This window comes from Drosophila ananassae (assembly GCF_017639315.1).
Source record: "Drosophila ananassae strain 14024-0371.13 chromosome Y unlocalized genomic scaffold, ASM1763931v2 tig00000120, whole genome shotgun sequence".
NCBI lineage: Eukaryota > Metazoa > Arthropoda > Insecta > Diptera > Drosophilidae > Drosophila > Drosophila ananassae.
The window spans coordinates 147,783-167,701 of NW_025319074.1; the positions used below are offsets into that span (position 1 = coordinate 147,783).

General features: G+C 37.8%; 1 long non-coding RNA gene across 1 annotated transcript; it reads right to left on the reverse strand.

The window, feature by feature from the left end:
* Positions 1-6,105: 6,105 nt before the first annotated feature.
* On the reverse strand, positions 6,106-6,345 carry LOC123258233. Its single transcript, XR_006507999.1, has 2 exons — positions 6,293-6,345; positions 6,106-6,234 (listed from the first exon to the last, which is right to left on the reverse strand). It is a non-coding gene; the product is annotated as an uncharacterized LOC123258233 (long non-coding RNA).
* Positions 6,346-19,919: the final 13,574 nt, after the last annotated feature.

The following is a 19,919-nucleotide window of genomic DNA, read 5'->3' on the forward strand; positions in this document are numbered from 1 at the left end:
CGTGCTCCCGATCAGAACCAGGACGTTACAAAGTCAGACCCAATAACTTTAGCAGCTCGAGGGAATGTATTTTTCGCGGATTCACTCAACCTCTTTAAACACCTTATGGCCAGGAATGGGGCTGGTGCAGTGCCATAAGTAACGGTGTTGAGGTTGCACAGTTTCAAGGACTCAGACGGGTTTTTTCTCCACACTATCAACTGGTATCGTCGATCTGCTTCATTTACCATCACTTGACGATACATCTTTTTTATGTCGGCTACCAGAGCGAATTTGTTTAGCCGAAATCTAAGAAGAGTTGAGAAAAGCTCTTCTTGAATTGTTGGACCCACCATCAACAACTCATTTAAACACTTCTGTGCGGATGTCTTGCAGGACGCATCAAAAACGACTCGGATTTTATTCGTTGTACTTTGAGGCTGTAAGACACACTGGTGGGGTATGACGTAGTGTGGAGAAGCAAGAACGTCATTGCTTGCAGGGGACATATGGCCTAGGGATTCGTATTCTTCCATAAATTCCAAATACATTTTCTTTAAGTTCGGATCTCGAGATAATCTTCTCTGGAGCGACAGGAATCGGCGTTTGGCTATCTCGAATGAATTGCCCAAAACGCTTGGATCCGACTTAAATGGAAGTTTAACTTCAAATCGACCTGAAGGCAGTGTTCTTGTAGTCTTCCGATAATGTTCCTCACATAGCTCTTGTTCTGGCGACAACATCTTTTTAGAAGAAGGAACTTCTTCCAACGACCAGAATTTTTTCAAGTTTTTGTCTATTGACTCTAATACTTCCTCTTGGCAATTCAGACTAGAGACTGGCTGTGGAGGAGTTGAGGAATTTGCCAGATATTTTCCCGACACTATCCACCCAAGGAGAGTTTTTTGAAGGATGGGATGGTTCGGACCTTGTTTTATTTGGCCAACGGACAACAATTCGAAAAATGACTCAGCTCCAATTAGCATATCTATCCGCTGAGGTTTGTAGAAATATGGGTCTGCTAACGGCAAGTTCTTTGGTAGGGTCCAATCTTTTACGTTCACTGACTGGTCAGGGTGATAGCCTGAAATGGTTTTCAAAACCCAAAAGTCGAACGGAAACTCGCTACCATTGACTCTCGACTTCACCACGGTGTGTATCTTTTTCTTAACTTGTGAATTAGTTTGACCAATTCCAAGCAAGTTGATGCACTATTCCTCCCTACGGATCTGTAAGCGTTGAGCAAGATCTTCTGTAATAAAATTCATTTGTGACCCTGAGTCAAGTAATGCTCGGGCCAAGATGTGCTCACCATTTTTTGTTCGAACGCTTACGATCGACGTTGCTAACAAAACCCTTTCTACAGACGACGCATGCAAAGCATGTGAAGTAGAAGGGCCATCATTCGTTAACTCTGGAGGAGGATTTTGTGTGGGTGGTGGTAATGCTAAGCTATTTTCGGTCACTGTAAATCGGTGCAGAAGTTTATGGTGCGATCTTGAACAGATTTGGCACCTGGTCGATTTACAATTCGCTACCGTGTGACCTTTTCGCAGACAATTCAAACATAGGGAGGCTGACTTAACAAACTCAAACCTTTGCATTACAGCAAGGCGAGCGAACGGCCTGCACTGGGCCAAAAAATGGTTGTTCGCGTTACAATAACTGCAAGCTGGTTTGGCGTTGGTAGAAGAACAAGCCAACGAAGTTCTATTTAGTTGCTTGCCGAACCCAGTTCTTTCTTGTTTTGGTTTGCCAGTCTCTTCAGCGGACAGATGCTGGTATCTACGATTTAGTATTTTTTCGAAATCGGACCACAGCGGCAATTCCTTGCTTGGTCACTGGATCCACTCTACTCAAATCTAAATGAATAATCATTGAGTTTGCAATTTTAGTATCATCTCCTATGGATAATAGTGATCCATAAATTGATGACACAGTGTCGATGAGACCCCTCAACGACGACGCAGACGGCTGGTAAATTTTCGGAAGGCTGAACAGTTGACGTATTTGGTTCGCAAAGATGAGACATTCGTTATCATAAACTCTTTTTAAACTAGCGATAGCTTTGGCGTAATTACTCTCGGTGACCTGGAATGCCTTGACAGTTCCTAAGGCTTCACCAGAGAGGCAAGAAATTAAATGATTAAATTTCTCGATAACTGGAATGTTCACATCTTTGTCAACTAATGTCTCGAAAAGACTTATGAAATTTTTGAAATCCGAATAATTTCCACTGAATTTTGGCAATGCCAAACTAGGAAGTCGAGCTCGAGTTGGGGCTGCAGAAATTGCAGTAGCTGAACGGGAGTCTTCAGCTGAATTAAAGGCATTACATAAGGACATGATCCTTGCCTTGGTAGTTATTCCTAATTCTTCCAACTCGGCTCCGAAATCATCCAATTCATCTATTTGCTGGATCTGGTCTTGCAACTCATTTGCTTTAGAAATTGCCTCATCTAAAACCTGAAGCCTGCACTCTAGCTCGGTTTTGTTTAAAGGAAGTGATCCATCTTCCAAACGTTCCTCCAACCGGCGAATGCTTTTAACTTTGACATATAATCTTCTCTTTAAGTCAATAAGAGTTGTGGAATTAAGTTTTTGTTTAGAACTCTCCATTACAAATAATTTATTTTTATTCAATACAAAAACGAAAACAATGCAAATTTAATATTTAATATTTTATTAAAATTTTGTTAAATAAATTTTATTAAAGATTTTTCTTGTTGTTGACTTAAATTAAATAAATTTTAATAAATTAAATAAATTTTAATTTGATATCAAGAAAATGCTCCACAAGAAAATGCGAAAACGAAAATAATTAATTAATCTTATTTAAAAATAATAAATAATTTATTAAATTTAACCAAAAAAATCTAAATTGATTAATTAATTGATAAACGATTTTGTACTTGCGAGGGCACGCTATAGAGTCCGGCTCTAGCTCGTCGGCTTTGGGGATGGAGATCTTGCTTCGTACAAATCCTAACACTGCCACATTTAATATCAAATTAAATGTAGTCCAGAATTGAGCGTGCTGGCGACAAGATAGATAGGTAGATACTAAATCGGAAGAACGGAAGAATTAATTCGACGCGGAAGAGATAGAGTTAGAAAGAGAGAGAGGGGAGAGAAGTAGAAAGTTTGCGATGCCATAGATGTAAATAGGCTCGCGTACTGCCCACCCTACCTTTGGTCACAGTCCGATAAAGCAATGCTTTAGTGACCCCTTTGAACACCCTACAACCGTGGAGTCATCAGCTCAGTTCAAACAGGAGATATTCAATTCATAATAAAACAAATTTAATTCAGAATAAAACTAATAAAACCCTGGCTAAGACTAATGAGGTGTTTGACATTATTTATAAATGGTTGCTTGCATAAAAAAAAAATAGACTAAATAACGGGAGGGAAACTTATATGTAAGATTTATAAAAAATATAAATTAATATGTAAATGTTTAAAGAAATATGGGTATATATATACTATAATAAAATTTGGTATGAGTAAATTTCATTTTTTGAAAGTAATAAAATAAAAATTCAAATAAAGGTATTAGAAAAAATGATATTTAAAATTCATTAGGATAGAGTATTCGTTAGTCATCAATTAAATCATTTAAATGAAATTCGTGCTCGTGTTATTTTTGTTTAGAATTAGAATTCATAGAATAGAATTAAAATTCAGTGGGACTCGAGAAATTTTTTCCAGTGTATATGTAAAAGTTAAATAAACCACTCATAATAATCCATAGAATTTTAAAACAAACTTATTTCCGCACGGGAATTAAAATTAAACGATTTAAAAATAAACTGATAAACATTTAGTTTCGCGAAAGTTTAAAAAATATATATTATCTTCATATTTTCCAATTCCGTTTTCTTCACTTCACTAAAAGCCTGTAATTAATTTAAATTAAAACTTAAAATTAAAACTATTGAATAAGAAAAAAAAATAAAATTAAAACATTATAATAATGCTTGTGATTTGGGGGATGAAATGGAGATGAGGAAAGAGAGAAAAAAAATGATCGCCACGAGTTTGGAGCCGGGCGGTTGGGCTAGTGGTTTTGACAATTCCTCTTTTGCTCCCTATTCCATCGCTGATGGGGTCAATGGCCTTTCGCACAACGGGTCTTGACTTCGTTGGGTTTGCAAATTCCCTTATTCCATCCCTACAGTTAGTTTTCCGGCTACTGGGTGTTAAATTTCCGCCGCCACTGTATTATGAGATGAAGATGATGATGATGATGAGGGGGAGGGGGACGAGGTTCACGGACTAACCGATCGAGGTTTAGCCGCTCCTGATTTGGGAGCCTCCACCAGGAGGGCTCAAGGGCCACAATAAGTACCCTGGAGGTATTAGAAAACATATTTTATATTCACCTGATAAATTTTGATAAGGCCGCAACAAGGTCGCGTTTTATAAAGCAGCGAAAAAAAAAAAACCCACAAACACAGGCTTAGGCTGCCCTTATCACCGTTGCAAATCTAGATAAGCGTATGCATGTAAATACAATAAAAACGTACGCATGATCTGCGACTTACTTGGTATTTGGGGATAAAAAAAAAATAAACACTTTGCACTTGCGCTGATCTTGCGCTGATAAAATTTACACTCGCAGAGAGAGATATTATTAGGCGTCTGCACTTCGTGGGGGTTTCGATAGAAAAGACCGAGCATGGAACAACTTACATACCATTTAGGTTACCGGAAATGCAGAACAGCTGATATTGCAGCTTTCCTAAGCCTCCCTGCTGCAGCTGATTCTGCTTAGCAATTGGGCAACTCCCGAAGTAAAAGCTTCACTTTAACTTTCGGTTATAAAAAAACCAATTTACAAAGCCGATATGGATATCGTTTGTATTTGTTTACAATTTTAGCTTTTTTTAATTATTATTATTTTTTTTTTTAAAATGACTCTTCAGTCGCAGCTACATAGTCGAGGCACAGAGTATCCAAAAAAATAGTTGGTCGCCAATGACACCGAAACCAATATGCACAACCAAATTGAAGGGGGCGCGTCACTTGGCGTTCCGTTAAACTATACGCGCCAAAAAGTGCATATACATACATACATACAGCAGCGGATAACGGTGGGAAACGAAAACGAGAATATTATCGCTGCATCTATTTGTATGTATGTATACCAAATATATATGCACCTATATTTTATCTTTAATAAATAAAATAATTTTTGGATGCACTTTAGTATTTATTTGGAAGATTTGTACAATCGAGAACGAGGGGAAGGGGGCGACAGTAATTGTTAATAATATATATATATTCTGTTTTATTTTGTCCACAGGCAGTACATGTAGGTTAGCACATATATTTATAACTAGCAGTACCCTGCCACGTTTCGCTGTGGCATATTGTTGTTGCACGCATAAAAAATAAGTCAAACAAAAAAGAATAATTTTCAAATTAATTAAATTGTGTAATACTTGTGGGTATACAATATTCTTTGTTTCTCCTCCTTAATCATTCATTATTATTTCTGTATTTTAGTACATAGGTTGCTCTTCACTTAAGCACCTTGTGATACACGACATTTTTTGTTTTATTATCAGGCGCAAAAACAAACAACGCAGATGGTCTTCCGACCCGTGAACATGCCACGTATAATTGACCATGGGAAAAACATGAATGTTCTAGATTTAAACCACAAACTTTTAAGGATTGGCCTTGTGATTTGTTGATTGTCATGGCAAATGCAAGACGTATCGGAAATTGAAGTCTTTTAAATTCAAACGGCATATCGGTTGGGATCATCGGGATCCTCGGAATGAGAACTTCCTCACCTTTGAATTTTCCTATCATTATCGTAGCGTAAATTACATTGTTCATCAATTTACTAACCACCAAACGCGTACCGTTGCACAGTTTTGGTTGGTTTATGTTTCGAAGCATGATTACTACGGAGCCAACCTTTAGGCGTAAATTGTGCGGTGGTAAGCCAGGCACGTCCAAAGAGTTTAAAAATTCAATTGGATAGTTGGTGGCTTCATCTTCATTTGTGACGCAGTCAATAGATTTGAATGAATGCATTGTTCCAATGATCTTATTTTGAATTATGTAGTTCAGGTCATCTACATCTTTATTCTTAGCCGCTAAAATTGCTCGCTCACTCAACCATTCATTATTTTTGTAGTTAGAAATAATATTTGGAAATACATTGTTGATAAGTTCGTCTTTTGATGAGACAAAATTACAGAAATTATTTGGAAATGATATTAAACCGCTCGATTCTATCTACAAAATAAAAACCAGATTCTTTAACTACATTCTATGTAAGTACAAAAATAAATACCTTAAATGTCGGATTAAAACCTCCTTCTTCGATAATGTCTGCCCCAAATGACGTCATTTGGAAACAACTATTGTATTTTCGAGTATTTGCAAGAAAGTGGCGTGATTCTTGTGTTTCGCCGCAAAGCAATGAATACAATGGCTCTTGTGGCGGAGTCAACACTGGCAATTTCACTTTACCATTAACGCAGCATAATCCAGGCGTTTCTCCGGAAAACTTTAATGCACCACAATACTCGCAAACAACGTCCATTTGCCCAATGCAAACGCTAGGATGCAAGCTGTAATCATTGCTGCAATCGTATCGAAACGCAGCTCGATTCAAATCAGCTAAATATCTGCGTCGCAAATTGAAATCTATTTGAGAAGCACGAAGTCGAGCCATACTATTGCGGCGCTGTTCACGTGCAATTTCTCGTTCTTCTTCAGTCCTTTCATATGCAATATTTTGTATTCTTCTTGCATTACGGCTTTGTCGGGAAAGATTCGACCGTCTTGGTCGCGGCATTATTAATTAAACTTCACTTCACTTCAATCCACTTGTTAATTATTTATTTAATAGAAATAGTTTTAATATTGATTTCAGCGCAACACAATCTTTTTGGTTCGTTGTTAAATTTGAGAGCCTGACTATGAATTTGACTTCGTTTGTAACTGACATTTTGACATTTGACATTTTCTTCTTAGCTGTCTGCCTAAATAAAAAAGTATGGGCCAGGGAGGAAAGGGAGGAACGCTGTCGAACGGGACAAAAAGTATCCTATGTCCTTCTCCTGGCTCTAAGCTACCTCCCTACCAATTTTCACTCAAATCTGTTCTTCCGTTCTTGATTTATAAGTTGTGTAACATAAAACACGATGTTCTTTTATATATATAGATTAAATTTTTAGAACTTTTATATATGGTGTTATTTATTTTTGCTCTACTATTTTTTCTACGTACGTATGGGCCAAGAATTGAAAGGAGGGTGCAATATTCCAGCACAAGACGGATTTTAATTTGTCTTATCTCAACTTTCAATTTTTTGCTCAAGTCCCTGGGGTTCTGCTTTCGGATCCTTTAATCCCGCGGTCCTTTGACAATCGATGCAGGTGCAGGGCATGGGGATGAAAAATCCTTCCAGTAGCAGCTCGATTGGAGAAGTTTGTTTCGCGACGCGGAGAATTCTTTAATTTTTATTTTTTTGAATTATCCACCACAACCGTCGCGAGCAACTCTTTTTTGTTTTTTTTTTTAATAAAATTCAAACTTAATATTCTACATTAATTCTACAACGTTCAACAAGAGAAAGAAAAATATACAAGAGGAAATATCGACACCTGACGTAAAGCGTTGAAAACTTTAAATAATAAAGTGTCATTTCTGTTGAAAATTAGGCCAATAGAATGTCGAGCTAAACAGCAGCAAAATCATCCTTCGTCTCGTGCTATAAATAGTAATGGCAGGAGTGTATATGGCCACCATCAAAAAGCGAATGTAACCTGCTTTAAGTGTGGAGAACTTGGTTATATTTCAACGAATTGCAGTATCAAGGATACTTCGCTCTGCGAAGTTGTTGAGCGCAAAGGAGAGATGGTTCATCGAGGAGAGACTTTTATAATAACGTTCGACGGAGCGGAATGTTCATTATTCATACAAAAGATATGTGACAAATTAGCTGGTAACAGAATTAACAATGTAGTGATTTTAAAGGGTATTAGTAGTGGCGGCATAAGTAGCACATTGCAAATTCTTAGCAACGTAAAAATTAACCAACATTGTATTGAGGTTTTGTTTCATGGTTTGGATAATGAATATTTGAAGAATGGCATTATTATTGGTCGAGAAGTACTGTCCCCTGGATTTAATGTTATAATATCACCAGGAAAATTCGAAATTGTTAGATTAAAAGCTTTTAACTATTGTTGAAATGATGAGAAATTTTGTAAATTAAATAAATTACAAGATTTATTGGAAAAATATTCCAAATTTCTTTTTTAGTCGAATTTCTTTGACTAGAGTTAGTTGAGGTGAAGTTAGTTGAAGTACGAGACAAGATTGATGAATTATTACAATGTAAAATTATACAGCCAAGCCGTTCAAGTATTACGTGATACTTATTTCTGGTTTATTCACCTCCCTCCCCCCTACAATGATAACACATTATATGAACAAAACACGTGATATATTGAAACACACCCCCATTTTAAATTAAATAAAGTTGTTTTGTGAAAGGAGGATAATATCATGTGACCATGGGCTTCGACCCCCTCCCACCAGCCAGCGTGATAGTTTATGATCATTTTGATCCGAAGCACCCTATTGAGTTGCATACCGATGTATGCAACATCGGTACATTCGTCTCTTAAGTGTACCGTTGAAACTGTGCATGATAGAACCTATGTTTGTTCTGGACTTTGGTTCAGGGGAGCTTAAAGGTTATGGAGCAGTTGAAAATATGCGTTTTTGCTGTTGACCTGTGTTATGTGAGTTTTGCTCAGGGAAACCTTTACTAACTGCTTTCCATTTACATTAAGCTTCTGAACCGGGTGACAAACAAGAACTTCCGCATGGCTGTTGTGACCAATCCATCACATCTGGAAGCCGTTGATCCCGTCGAGCAGTTCTATCTTGATTTTTTTTTTAGCTAGTTTTGGAGAGGAATCCAATAAAGAGCAAAGACGTTGAGTTCAAAACGGAGACAGTGATCCTCTGCAAGAAGATAGAGTACTCAATCCAGATGCTCATGCATCAGCCAGTTGAGCTAGAAGCAACCGCGTCGCTTTTTACCCTTGTCCAAGAAGTTCGAGGTGGTCACCGATTCCATGGCCAAACGCATCTTTGCCAATGCCTTGCAGTCCTTTGGCCTTTGCTCATTTTGTTGGCCTAGAGGACCTGCCCATGAGCCTGGAAAAAGAGATACCCATACCGGAGGAAGACGAACTAAATGTTAAGCCCCCGGTAACTACTGAGGAGGCAACAGACGCTGAAGAGCCAAGTTTTTCTTACTTTGGCCGGGATCTACATCCTTTAAATACATTTGAAAAATGGGCCCCACACTGTTTTGGGTCCTATCTCAGAAATAAGAGAAGCGCCTCACACAACTGTCGCCGATTTTCATCATTTACGCACCGTTGACGCTAAATCGCCGCCATACAGCAGTACCGTTTTTGACGAACGTTTAGACCGCTGTTAAAAACCGTTACCGGAAGAAGAGTTCATCCACATTAACGGATCGCAACAGCGTCAGACTTGTGTTGGTACCACATTAAATTTGGCGACGTTGTCAAGAAAAAACTAAAACAGTCTTCGGATTCGGCAGACAAATTAGAAGAAGACCACAACGACAATTCATCCAAAACTCAATTTCTCATCGAAACCGGCGCCGACATTTTAGGGATGCCACCCTGCAAAAACGCAAAAACTATGCTCACTCCAAAGCTCATTTTCGCCGCCAATAGTACGAAGATACAACACTATGGAGAACGCATAGCATGGTCACTGGGATTGAGACGAAACTTCGTTTGGACCTTCGACAACTGCGCTATTATTGGAGCCAATTTCCTTAAACATTTCGACTTAATCGTTGATATGACGCAAACTCATCGATCGAGCTACGCTGCACGAAAAAAATATTTTCAAAAGTCGACCTGCAAAAAGCGTATCACCAGATCCCTGTCGAACCGCAAAATATTCCCAAAACAGCAATTATCACGCCTTTTGGGCTATTCGAATTCTTATTTATGACATTCGGCTTGCGCAACGCAGCGCAAACTTGTCTGCGTCACATAAACAACCGCAAACACCATATCATTATCCATTTAAAGCTGTAAAATCGGCAGGTGTCGCCGCAACAAAGCAACAAATAAATAAACAATTGTCGGCCTAGTGTTCGACCGTAAATATAATTTTTGGCAGAACATACTGTTAAAGGCAGCGAGTTGGTAATAGCTTTGAGTGCATCTTTGAAAGTTTTTGAGCTCAAAGGGGAGATGGTTCATTGAGGAGAGACGTTTATAACAATATTCGACTCTGGAGTGGAAATTTTATTAATAAAGCAAAAGATAAGTGACAAATTAGCTGGTAAAAGAATTAACAATGTAGTAATGTTGAAGGGTATTGGTAGTGACGGCATACATATGTAGCACATTGCAAATACGTTTGTTGTCGTTTATATGAATCATGTAATGGTGGCTGCTGCAACAAGAAGTGAGGCTTTGGAAATGGAACTCTGGGTTCTCATTCAATATAATAAAATGTTCTTTCCTTAAGGCAACGCTTTAATATCTAGGATATGAAGTGAGTGCAGGTGAAATCCGTCCGAATTCGCTTAAAGATACAGAGTTAACTACCTTGCCACCTCCTCAGTCAGTTTCTGCTTCACGCCAATTTATTGGATTAGCGTCTTGTTTCACGCAATTTATGCAAGGATTTTTCAGTTTTATAAAACCGTTGTACCTTTTGACTTAGGAGAAGAATGATATTTTTTGGAAATCGGAACATGGGGAAATTAGACAGAAAGTTAATTCCATTACACTAAAGCCAGTCTTAGTAATTTTTGATCCAAACCATTCTATTGAGTTGCATACCGATGCAAATTATAAGGGAGACGGTACCATCTTGTCACACAAAATCAAAAACAAGTCTCATGTAATTGAATATTTTAGTAAGGCTGCTTCTCCTGCTGAATCGCGGTGTCATTCCTGTGAATTAGAAACTCTTGCTGTTGTTTTGTCTATAAAACATTTTCGCCATTATTTATGGGGTAGAAATTTTGTTGTCTTCACTGATTGTAACTCACTTAAAGCATCAAGAAATAAACTGGATCTATGTCCCAGAGTATAAAGATGGTGGCGTATTTACAGAATTTACTTTTGACATACATTAAAAAGAAAGTAAACGAATGTTTCATGTTGACTCATTTTCAAGAAATCTGCCTTCAGCAGAGTAGACTTGCAAAATCCCAGAAAAACGAGTTAATCTGACAGAAATATCAGACAATTGGCTTTTGTCCAAACAGCGCAAAGATTCTGAAATTGTTAATATTGTAGATAAATTGAAAGAAAATTCTCTTGCTGAGGACATTGATAAAACTTACGAGTGAGAGCAGGAATATTATATCGAAACATTCAGCGAAATGGAAGAACTCGATCTTTATCAATTGTTCAATGCATTTGGGATGGGAGAACCTTAGATAAGGCCTATGACTATTACTGGTTCAAGTACATTCGGAAGTTTGTTGATAACTGTATTACGTGTCGAAGTCTTCTTCGGGTAAAGTTCAAGCAAGTCTTCATCCAATATCAAAAGTAAACACACCTTGGCACACCATTCACATTGACATAACTGGGAAGTTGAGTGGCAAGTCTGATCAAAAGGAGTGACGTCCAGGGTATCGTCGTCCAGGTGGATGCCTTTACTAATTTTGTTTATTTAACCCACACGATAAAATTGGTGATGAAAATTGCATAAATGCTGTCACGTTGGCTATTTCTCTGTTTGGAGTACCAAACAGCAACAAACATTAAATTGCATTTGATTGCGACAATTGCAAGTAGAGTAAGTGGTCTAGTTGAACGCATTATGAGCACCTTGAAGAACTTATTAACTGCCGTTGAAACTTGAATCGATCTTGGCAAGATGCCTCAATTAGCTTTGAACTGTACGGTTAGTCGAGTGACAAAGGCATGCCTTTTAGAATTGTTAATATGTAAAGTTGCCCTCCCATTGGGATTGAACCCTGCGATATGGTAGAATAGGTCGACTTGCAAGGTTGGAGGTTGGAGATGCAAGGTTGGAGATTTCGTATTGTTAAAAAATGAAGAGAGGCATCAAACAAAGTTAAATCCAAAGTTTAGGGCGCCTTTTCAAATAACTAGGGATAGAGGGGGATAGATATATGCTCAGGTCTTTGACAAATAATAGAAAATATAAAAATGCTCATGATGACATCAGAAAAATGCCAGATGGGCAAATGCCAGTTGAATTTGAAAGTTGTAATAGTTATTTAAGTAATGATAAAATTGTAACAGAAACTGTTGAAAGAGACAGTAATGAAAAAGACACTGTTGAACGAGACAGCAATGCAAGTATGTAAAGAGAAACTCTTAAATGAGACAGTTCTGAAAAGGAAACTGTTGAAAGAGACAGTAAATCCGCTCAAGGGAGCGGAAACGGGAAACTTTCTCGACAAATAGAAAGCGTTGCCAACGTTTAGGAGGGAAATTTAGAAGAGAGAGCCAGGATGTAAAATCCACAAAATTTCCGGTTCCTGTGAATCCTGTGAAGTTATAGTGCCCGTTTCTGTTCCATCTCATCCTCCGAAAGTTGTGCTCTTGCGTCCATATTCCTTTGTGGCTGCCTTTGGGAGGCATCCAATAGATTTTGGGGATCTATCCTAAAGTTTATTAACTGATCCTCTGCCATTTGTCGAATTTGTTCCTCCCGAATCCTCCGCAGTTGTCGTGTTTCCCGCCGTTGAGATGTGTTCATCCGTTCTTCCTGTGATCTTGTGATGGGATTTTTCCTGGTTGCTCTCCTGCTATTGGCGTCCCTTTCCTGTTTTCGCTGCCTGTCTTCCGGATTCCTTCGTCGTTCTCGGTGCTCCTCAGTGCTTCTCTCCTGTTCCCTTGCATGCCCCCATGTAACCTGCTGATGATCAGCGCGCGCTTTGTACTCAGTACTCCGGGTCGGTCCTCCGAGCGACATGGTCAGCAGTGTTTTGCACCTGCTCTCGTCGGCGCTCCTCGGGGTCCGTCGGCGGGCCGCGCGTGCTTCCATATCCCGAATCCGTTTGGGGGATGCGTTAGTTCGGATCGGTCCTCCGAGTGTCATGCTCAGCAAGCATGGTAGTCATGATTCTGTCGCCGATCAGCATGTGCTTCAGCATCCCGAATGCTGACTAGGAAGCGGTATTGGGAGCCCTGACGACGATCAGAATTGGCTTTTGCATCCCGAATCCGCTCAAGGTTACGGGTCCTTTCGCTGTTCTCCTATGGGCACGCGCTGTGTTATCCTGTGCCCAACTTTCCTCTCGTAATTCTGGGTTATTTGCGCGAACATTGGCGATTTGCTGAGAATTCCGCATCCTTATTTGTGAACTATTTTGTTCATAGCGAGCCCTGTTTCGATTTAAAGCAGCATGTCGGCGTTGCTTCTGTGATAATCGTGAAATACGTGGCATCTATTTTCCGTGCTAGTTAAAAAATTATAAATTATGAAAATGGAAAATTATGGAAATTAATTATTTGGAAACATAAATAATAAGAAATAATAGGAAATAAGAATTGTTTATAGTGAATTTACCAAATTTTTGTTTCAAATGTAATTTGAAAACTTTATTTGAAATACATTATGCACTTTTTATCACTTTTATACGGACCATCACTTTTATAGACACTTCAAAATATTCTTCGCCCTGCTATCTGGCAGAGTAACGTCGTCACTCGATAAATATTTTTCATTGACTGATCTGCGGATTAATAGATCTGCCAATATATAGCCAAGACAGGTAATATCCAAAATAATAAAACAGTGCACCGTAACCCTTTTAGGGTTACGCAATTTCATCCCTTTTTAAATAGGCAATAAAACCCATGAAGACCATAAATGAAATTTATTTAAATTTTATGTAGTCCTACAAAAACCCATTATTCGATATCAATATTTTGAAAGTGGCATGTGAAACCCTACTATGGGTGTGTTTGACTGAATGTGCTAAATATGTTTTTTTTAATGGATGATGATATGAAAAATGTTACCATATGAATATTTAACTTCATAGAAAATTCTGCAAGGGTATATCAACTTCGGCTCCGCCCGAAATTTAAGCTTCCTTTCTTGATCGTAAAATTTTTTTCTTTGTATATATTTTTTAACCTTTTTCCTTCTAATCCGTAATAATATTTATTTATTTCCTAATATCTAACATTCTTTATCTATTTTTCTTCTTCTTCCTCCTAACAATAATATAAATTATTATAATAATATAAATTTCACTACTATTTATTTTGTATTTCTCCTTTTATAACATACTTTTTTGTGTGTGTACTTTTTTTGTGTAGTTGTTTTTCATATATGTGTTTTTTATTGTGTTATTTTGTTTACATTTTTCTCACTCTTTTTTTCCTTGTCTTCAGCTTTTTTTGAATATGTTTATTAATTATTGTTTATGCCTGTAGCTCCGATTCCTATGCTTGGGCTTTTATGGTAATCAATGGTATCAATGGTACTCACATGACGATTGATTCCAAAAGGCGTTCTTCAGTCGTGATACCAGTTCCCATATTTTTATACCCTTGCAGAGGGTATTATAATTTTGTTAAAAAGTGAGCAACGCAGTGAAGGAGACATCTGCGACCCTATAAACTATATGTATTCATGATCAGGATCCCCTCCTGAGTCGATATAAGCATGTCCGTCTGTCTGTCGGTTTCTACGAAAACTATCAAAGGCGCTTAAGGGTATAATAAGAAAACTAAATAAAATACCAAATGTTTTGATTGCTATGTCTTTTTATACCCTTGCAGAGGGTATTATAATTTTGGTCAAAAGTGTGCAACGCAGTGAAGGAGACATCTCCGACCCTATATAGTACATATATTCTTGATCAAGACCACCTCCTGAGTCGATATGAGCATTTCCGTCTGTCTGTCTGTCCGTCTGTCTGTCGGTTCCTATGCAAACTAGTCTGTCAGTTTTAAAGCTATCGAGTTGAGACTTTGCAGCCTTCCTTCTTTTCGTTAAATAATATAAGTCGGAACGGCCGGGATCGGACGACTAAATAGCTGCCATATAACTGATTGATCGGAAATGCCAAAACTTTGGTGTCAAATTTCATAAGGATCATCCAACTATATCCTATAGTTTTCATAGAAAGATCGAAATGGGCATAACTTTGGTGTTTTTAAGTTAGAAAGATAGGACTTGTTGCAGATTCCATTTTGGGCAAAATTATCTGATTTGTTGAATAATCTGAAATTTCATAAGGACCGGCCGACTATATCCTATGGCTGCCATACAACTGAACGATTGGAAACCTTGCCCTTTTTAAAGATGCTTGGGGCTGTTTCCCCAAATTCTCTTTTGGATCGGCCAGCTATATACGATCCGATATATATATAATAATATAAGCTGATACCTAACTGCAAGGGTATATAAATTTCGGGTCCGCCCAAGTTTGCTTTCCTTTCTTGTTTTTGTATATTTTTGTTGTTAATATTTTATTCCCCCTTCTTCTTCCTAATCCCTAATAATATTTATTTATTTCCTAATATTTTATATCTATCTAATTTTTCTTCTTCTTCGTCCTAACATTTATATTTCCCTACTATATATTTTTTATTCTTTTTATAAACATTATAAGTTATCCAATTGAAAAATTGTATAAGGATCGGCCCTAACTGCCAAATAACTGAACCATTGGAATTGGCATAACTTTGAGTTGTTTAAGCTAGAATGGTGTGACATTGTACGGATTCCCCTTTGGGTTATCGAATCCGATCTGCCACATTTCATGAGGATCGGCCGACTATATCCTAAAAATGGCACAAGCTTGCTAGTTTTATAGAAGGTTGGTGCTGTTTCCAACAATTTTTCTAGAAAACTGATTTGATGGTAAAAATTCATAAGGATCAAATATATACAATCCGATATATATATTACGGGAAATGGTGGTCGCGTTCTCTGCCATTTTGTATTTCACCACGCGCAGCGAGTCGCAATGATCTAATTTCACGTCCGTTCACTTCTGAGGGCTGTTCATGATTGCCTTCCCTCTCCTCTTCCCCCTTTCCATCATAGCGCCACGCTCAGCAGGGCTTTACTCCCCTTCCCCACCACACTCTCATTCAAAAAGCTTCTCTCTCTTCATTCTCTCTTCATTTTCAAGGCCCGTTTATTTCCTCTTAGACTATACACTTATATTATATTTAATCAATAAATAGTATTTGAAATTAAATCTAACTTATCTCCGACACGGCCTTCCTGTCTATAACACGTCCTCGTGTTGTTCTGCATAGTGGAAGACTTATCATAACATATCATTATCTTGGTCCATCTATTGTCTTGGATCCTCCATCGTTGGAAAACCTGCAGGTTCCTGTGGCACCGTCTCCTAGGCCTCTCACTGGTGTGGCCCCTGTGTTAAGATCCTCTGGGCTTTCGCCTAGAGCTGTTGCACCTCGTAAAGCTTTATTTGTATCCCGCCTCATGCCGGTCGCCACTGTGGATGATGTCAGGAGTCACCTCTCAAACCATCTTAAGGTAGCTCCTAATGAATTAGCGGTCTTTAAGTTTAATTTTAAAAATAAGCGTAGTATATCCTCTTTTAAAATTGTAATTCCTAAATCCTACTTTGTAAAAGCACTTGATTCATCAGCCTGGCCTCAGCACAGTATCATTCATGAATTTTTAGCTCCAAAAAACTGAGTAATAACGTATTTTCTTGCTGCTACCAAAACGTTCGAAGTATTCTGGGTAAATTGAGCCAATTTTTTACTAAGAGTGCTTCTTTTGATTTTGATGCTATTGCACTTACTGAAACCTGGCTTAATTCCTCTGTCTCTGATTATGAAATTTTTGTTCCAAACTACACTGTGTTTCGATTGGATAGGCCTTCTTTCGGTGGTGGTGTCCTCATTGCTGTTAGTATTAAATAGTCGGCTGAACTAATCACTTTCCCGAATCAGTTTGGAATCGAGTTTATCGCAGTAAAAATAACTGTTGGTCCGTCTGATATTTTCATGACCTGTTCTTATATACCTCCATCGGTTGATGATACGGTATATTTTCATCACCTTAATGCTATCAAGTACGTTTTATCATCAGTCAATGACTCTGATGTTGTCCTAATCATGGGTGATTTCAACCTTCCCCAAATCTCCTGGATCCCGTGTGAAGATGACAATTCCTTGCATTCTAGTTGCCATAACGACTTCATTGATGAATTAATTGAAATTGCTCTTTCCCAAATTAACCCCATCCTTAACACACTTAGCAGGTCCCTAGACCTTATTTTCTGTAATAGAATATCCTCTGTCACTGTAAATCGGTCTTCACCACTATCGCTTCCTGAAGACGTACACCATCCCCCACTATTGGTTTCGGTGTTAATTGATGTCCCTAATATGCATAACTATGAGGCTCAGTATCGTTCTAAATGTTTCCGAAAAACGGATTACAATGCTCTTCGCAATCATTTAGCTAGATTTGACTGGGAATATCTTTCATTTTATAACTCTAATGCTGCTGCTGATTCTTTTTATGATGTAATCCACGATGCCTTGGACAAATTGGTTCCGTAGTTTCATTGTCTTCATCCACCAAGCCGCCATGGTTTAATAAACACCTAAATCGTTTTAAGAACAGGAAATCTAGAGCTTACAAAATGTTTCTTAAGTCTGGATCTTTGTTTCATCAGACAAACTTTCTTTACATTCGCAACCAGTTTATTATTCTTAATAATCAACTTTATAAGCGTTACATCGTGAATTGTAAGGCAAACTTCCGAAATGATCCAAACTCCTTCTATTCGTTTGTCAATATGAAACGTAAATCCAGTCTTTTTCCTCCTTCCCTAACTTATAAAAATATTTCTTCTTTTTTCAATCAACTTATTCGTCCGATTCTTATAATTTAAATTCTACATACCCTTATAAAATTCCGTATATAAACAATATTTACTTGTCTAAGGTTAATCATCTTGATGTTTTAAATGCTCTTTCAACCTTGGATATCTAATTTTGTGCTGGCCCCGATAATGTTCTGAGCTGTATTCTCATGCACTGCTTTGATATCCTATGCTACCCTCTTACCATCCTATTCAATTTATCTCTGGACCTATCTTTTATTCTAATCTTTTATTATTCCACTTCATAAGAAAGGTTCTAAAATACTTATAGATAACTACCGCGGTATTGCTAAGCTTTCTGCTAGTCCCAAGCTGCTGGAGAAATTGGTTACATTGCAACTACATCATTGCAAAAGCATAATTTCCTCCTCCCAGCATGGTTTTGTCAAATATCGTTCTACAACAACCAATCTGCTAGAATTCACTTCGATCGTCCACAAGGGTTATCTAAAACGAATGCAAACCGATGTAGTTTACACCGATTTTAGCAAAGCTTTCGACTCTGTTAATCATCGTCCCCTTCTCCGGAAACTTTATCTTACGGGTTTTCCTCCTAATATCATACAGTGGATGACTTCATATCTATCGAATCGTACGCAGCGGGTTTTGTTCAAGAACATCACATCTCATGTTATAAAAGTAACATCGGGTGTTCCGCAAGGCAGTCACTTAGGACCTCTTCTGTTTATTCTCTTTGTTAACGACTTACCTAGTGTCGTGAGCTATGCTTCTACACTTATGAATGCTGATGATGTCAAGCTTAGCTTTTCTTTCTCTTACCATTTCCTTCATAGACATCTGCAATTCGACCTTGATGAAGTTTTCTTGTGGTGCTCTAATAATCTTCTCTCACTAAATTGCTCAAAGTGCAAGGTTATGACTTTTAATCGTAGCATGCCTCATGTCATCTCGTACTCACTTGGGAATCACTTTTTAGATTGTGTTTCCTTAATGAATGATCTTGGAGTTCTTTTCCATCACAAGCTGTCGTTTAATGAACATATTTCTGTAACAGTAAATAAAGCCAGAGGAGTACTTGCTTTTATCAAGCGTTGGTCAAAAGAGTTTGATGATCCCTTTACCACTAAAACGTTGTATATCTCTTTGGTTCGACCGATCCTAGAATACTGTTCATGCGTTTGGAGTCCGCAGTATATGGTTCATCAAAAAAGTATTGAATCGGTGCAAAAGCAGTTTCTTTTATTTGCCTTAAAATATTTAAACTGGGACTCAGATGATCTTCTTCCACCATAAATTTGTCGGCTAAAATTATTAGACCTACCACCATTGCAGGTACGTCGTACTTGTGCTGGGGCCATGCTCCTTCATAAAATTATTCTTGGTCAAGTTGACTCGAAACTTTTACTCGAAAAGATACTTTTCTCTGTTCCAAACAGGTCAACCAGGTCCTTCCAACCCCTTTGGTTGCCAATTTTTAGATCAAATTTTGCGGATCATGATCCTTTTCGCGTTATTTGTAAAAACTATAACAATTTGTCACATATATTTTCGCCCGAATTATCCCCAGATGCAATAAAATCTAAATTGATTGTTTTTCTATTAGAATAATTTACCTAATTCTTAATTATAGTTAATTTTAATAATAATTGTATAAATAACAGATAATTGTTATATTCAATAAATAAATAAAAAATTATCAATATCCTATCTTACTTATCTTATTCCTATGATTACAAAGCTTACTTATACTTCAAGACAAATTCAATTGCACTTCTTGTGCCTTCAAGCGTTAGTCTGACGGGATAACACTTCTCAAATTCTCTAGAGTACAAGCTCTCTTCTCTCTTAAACCCACCCACTTGGATATTAATCAGAGATTAGCTTAGCAGGATAACTTTTTTCCCTTTTACATATTTTACAGTATAAATTAATAAGATGTGGTGATGATCCGCCGTCGACAATTTCTACTCCGCTATGGGACAACCGGCCCTTTGATGACTTCTAGCCGGCTGGCCGTAGAATATCCAGTTAGGAAGATTATGTTGGAGGAATGACTGTC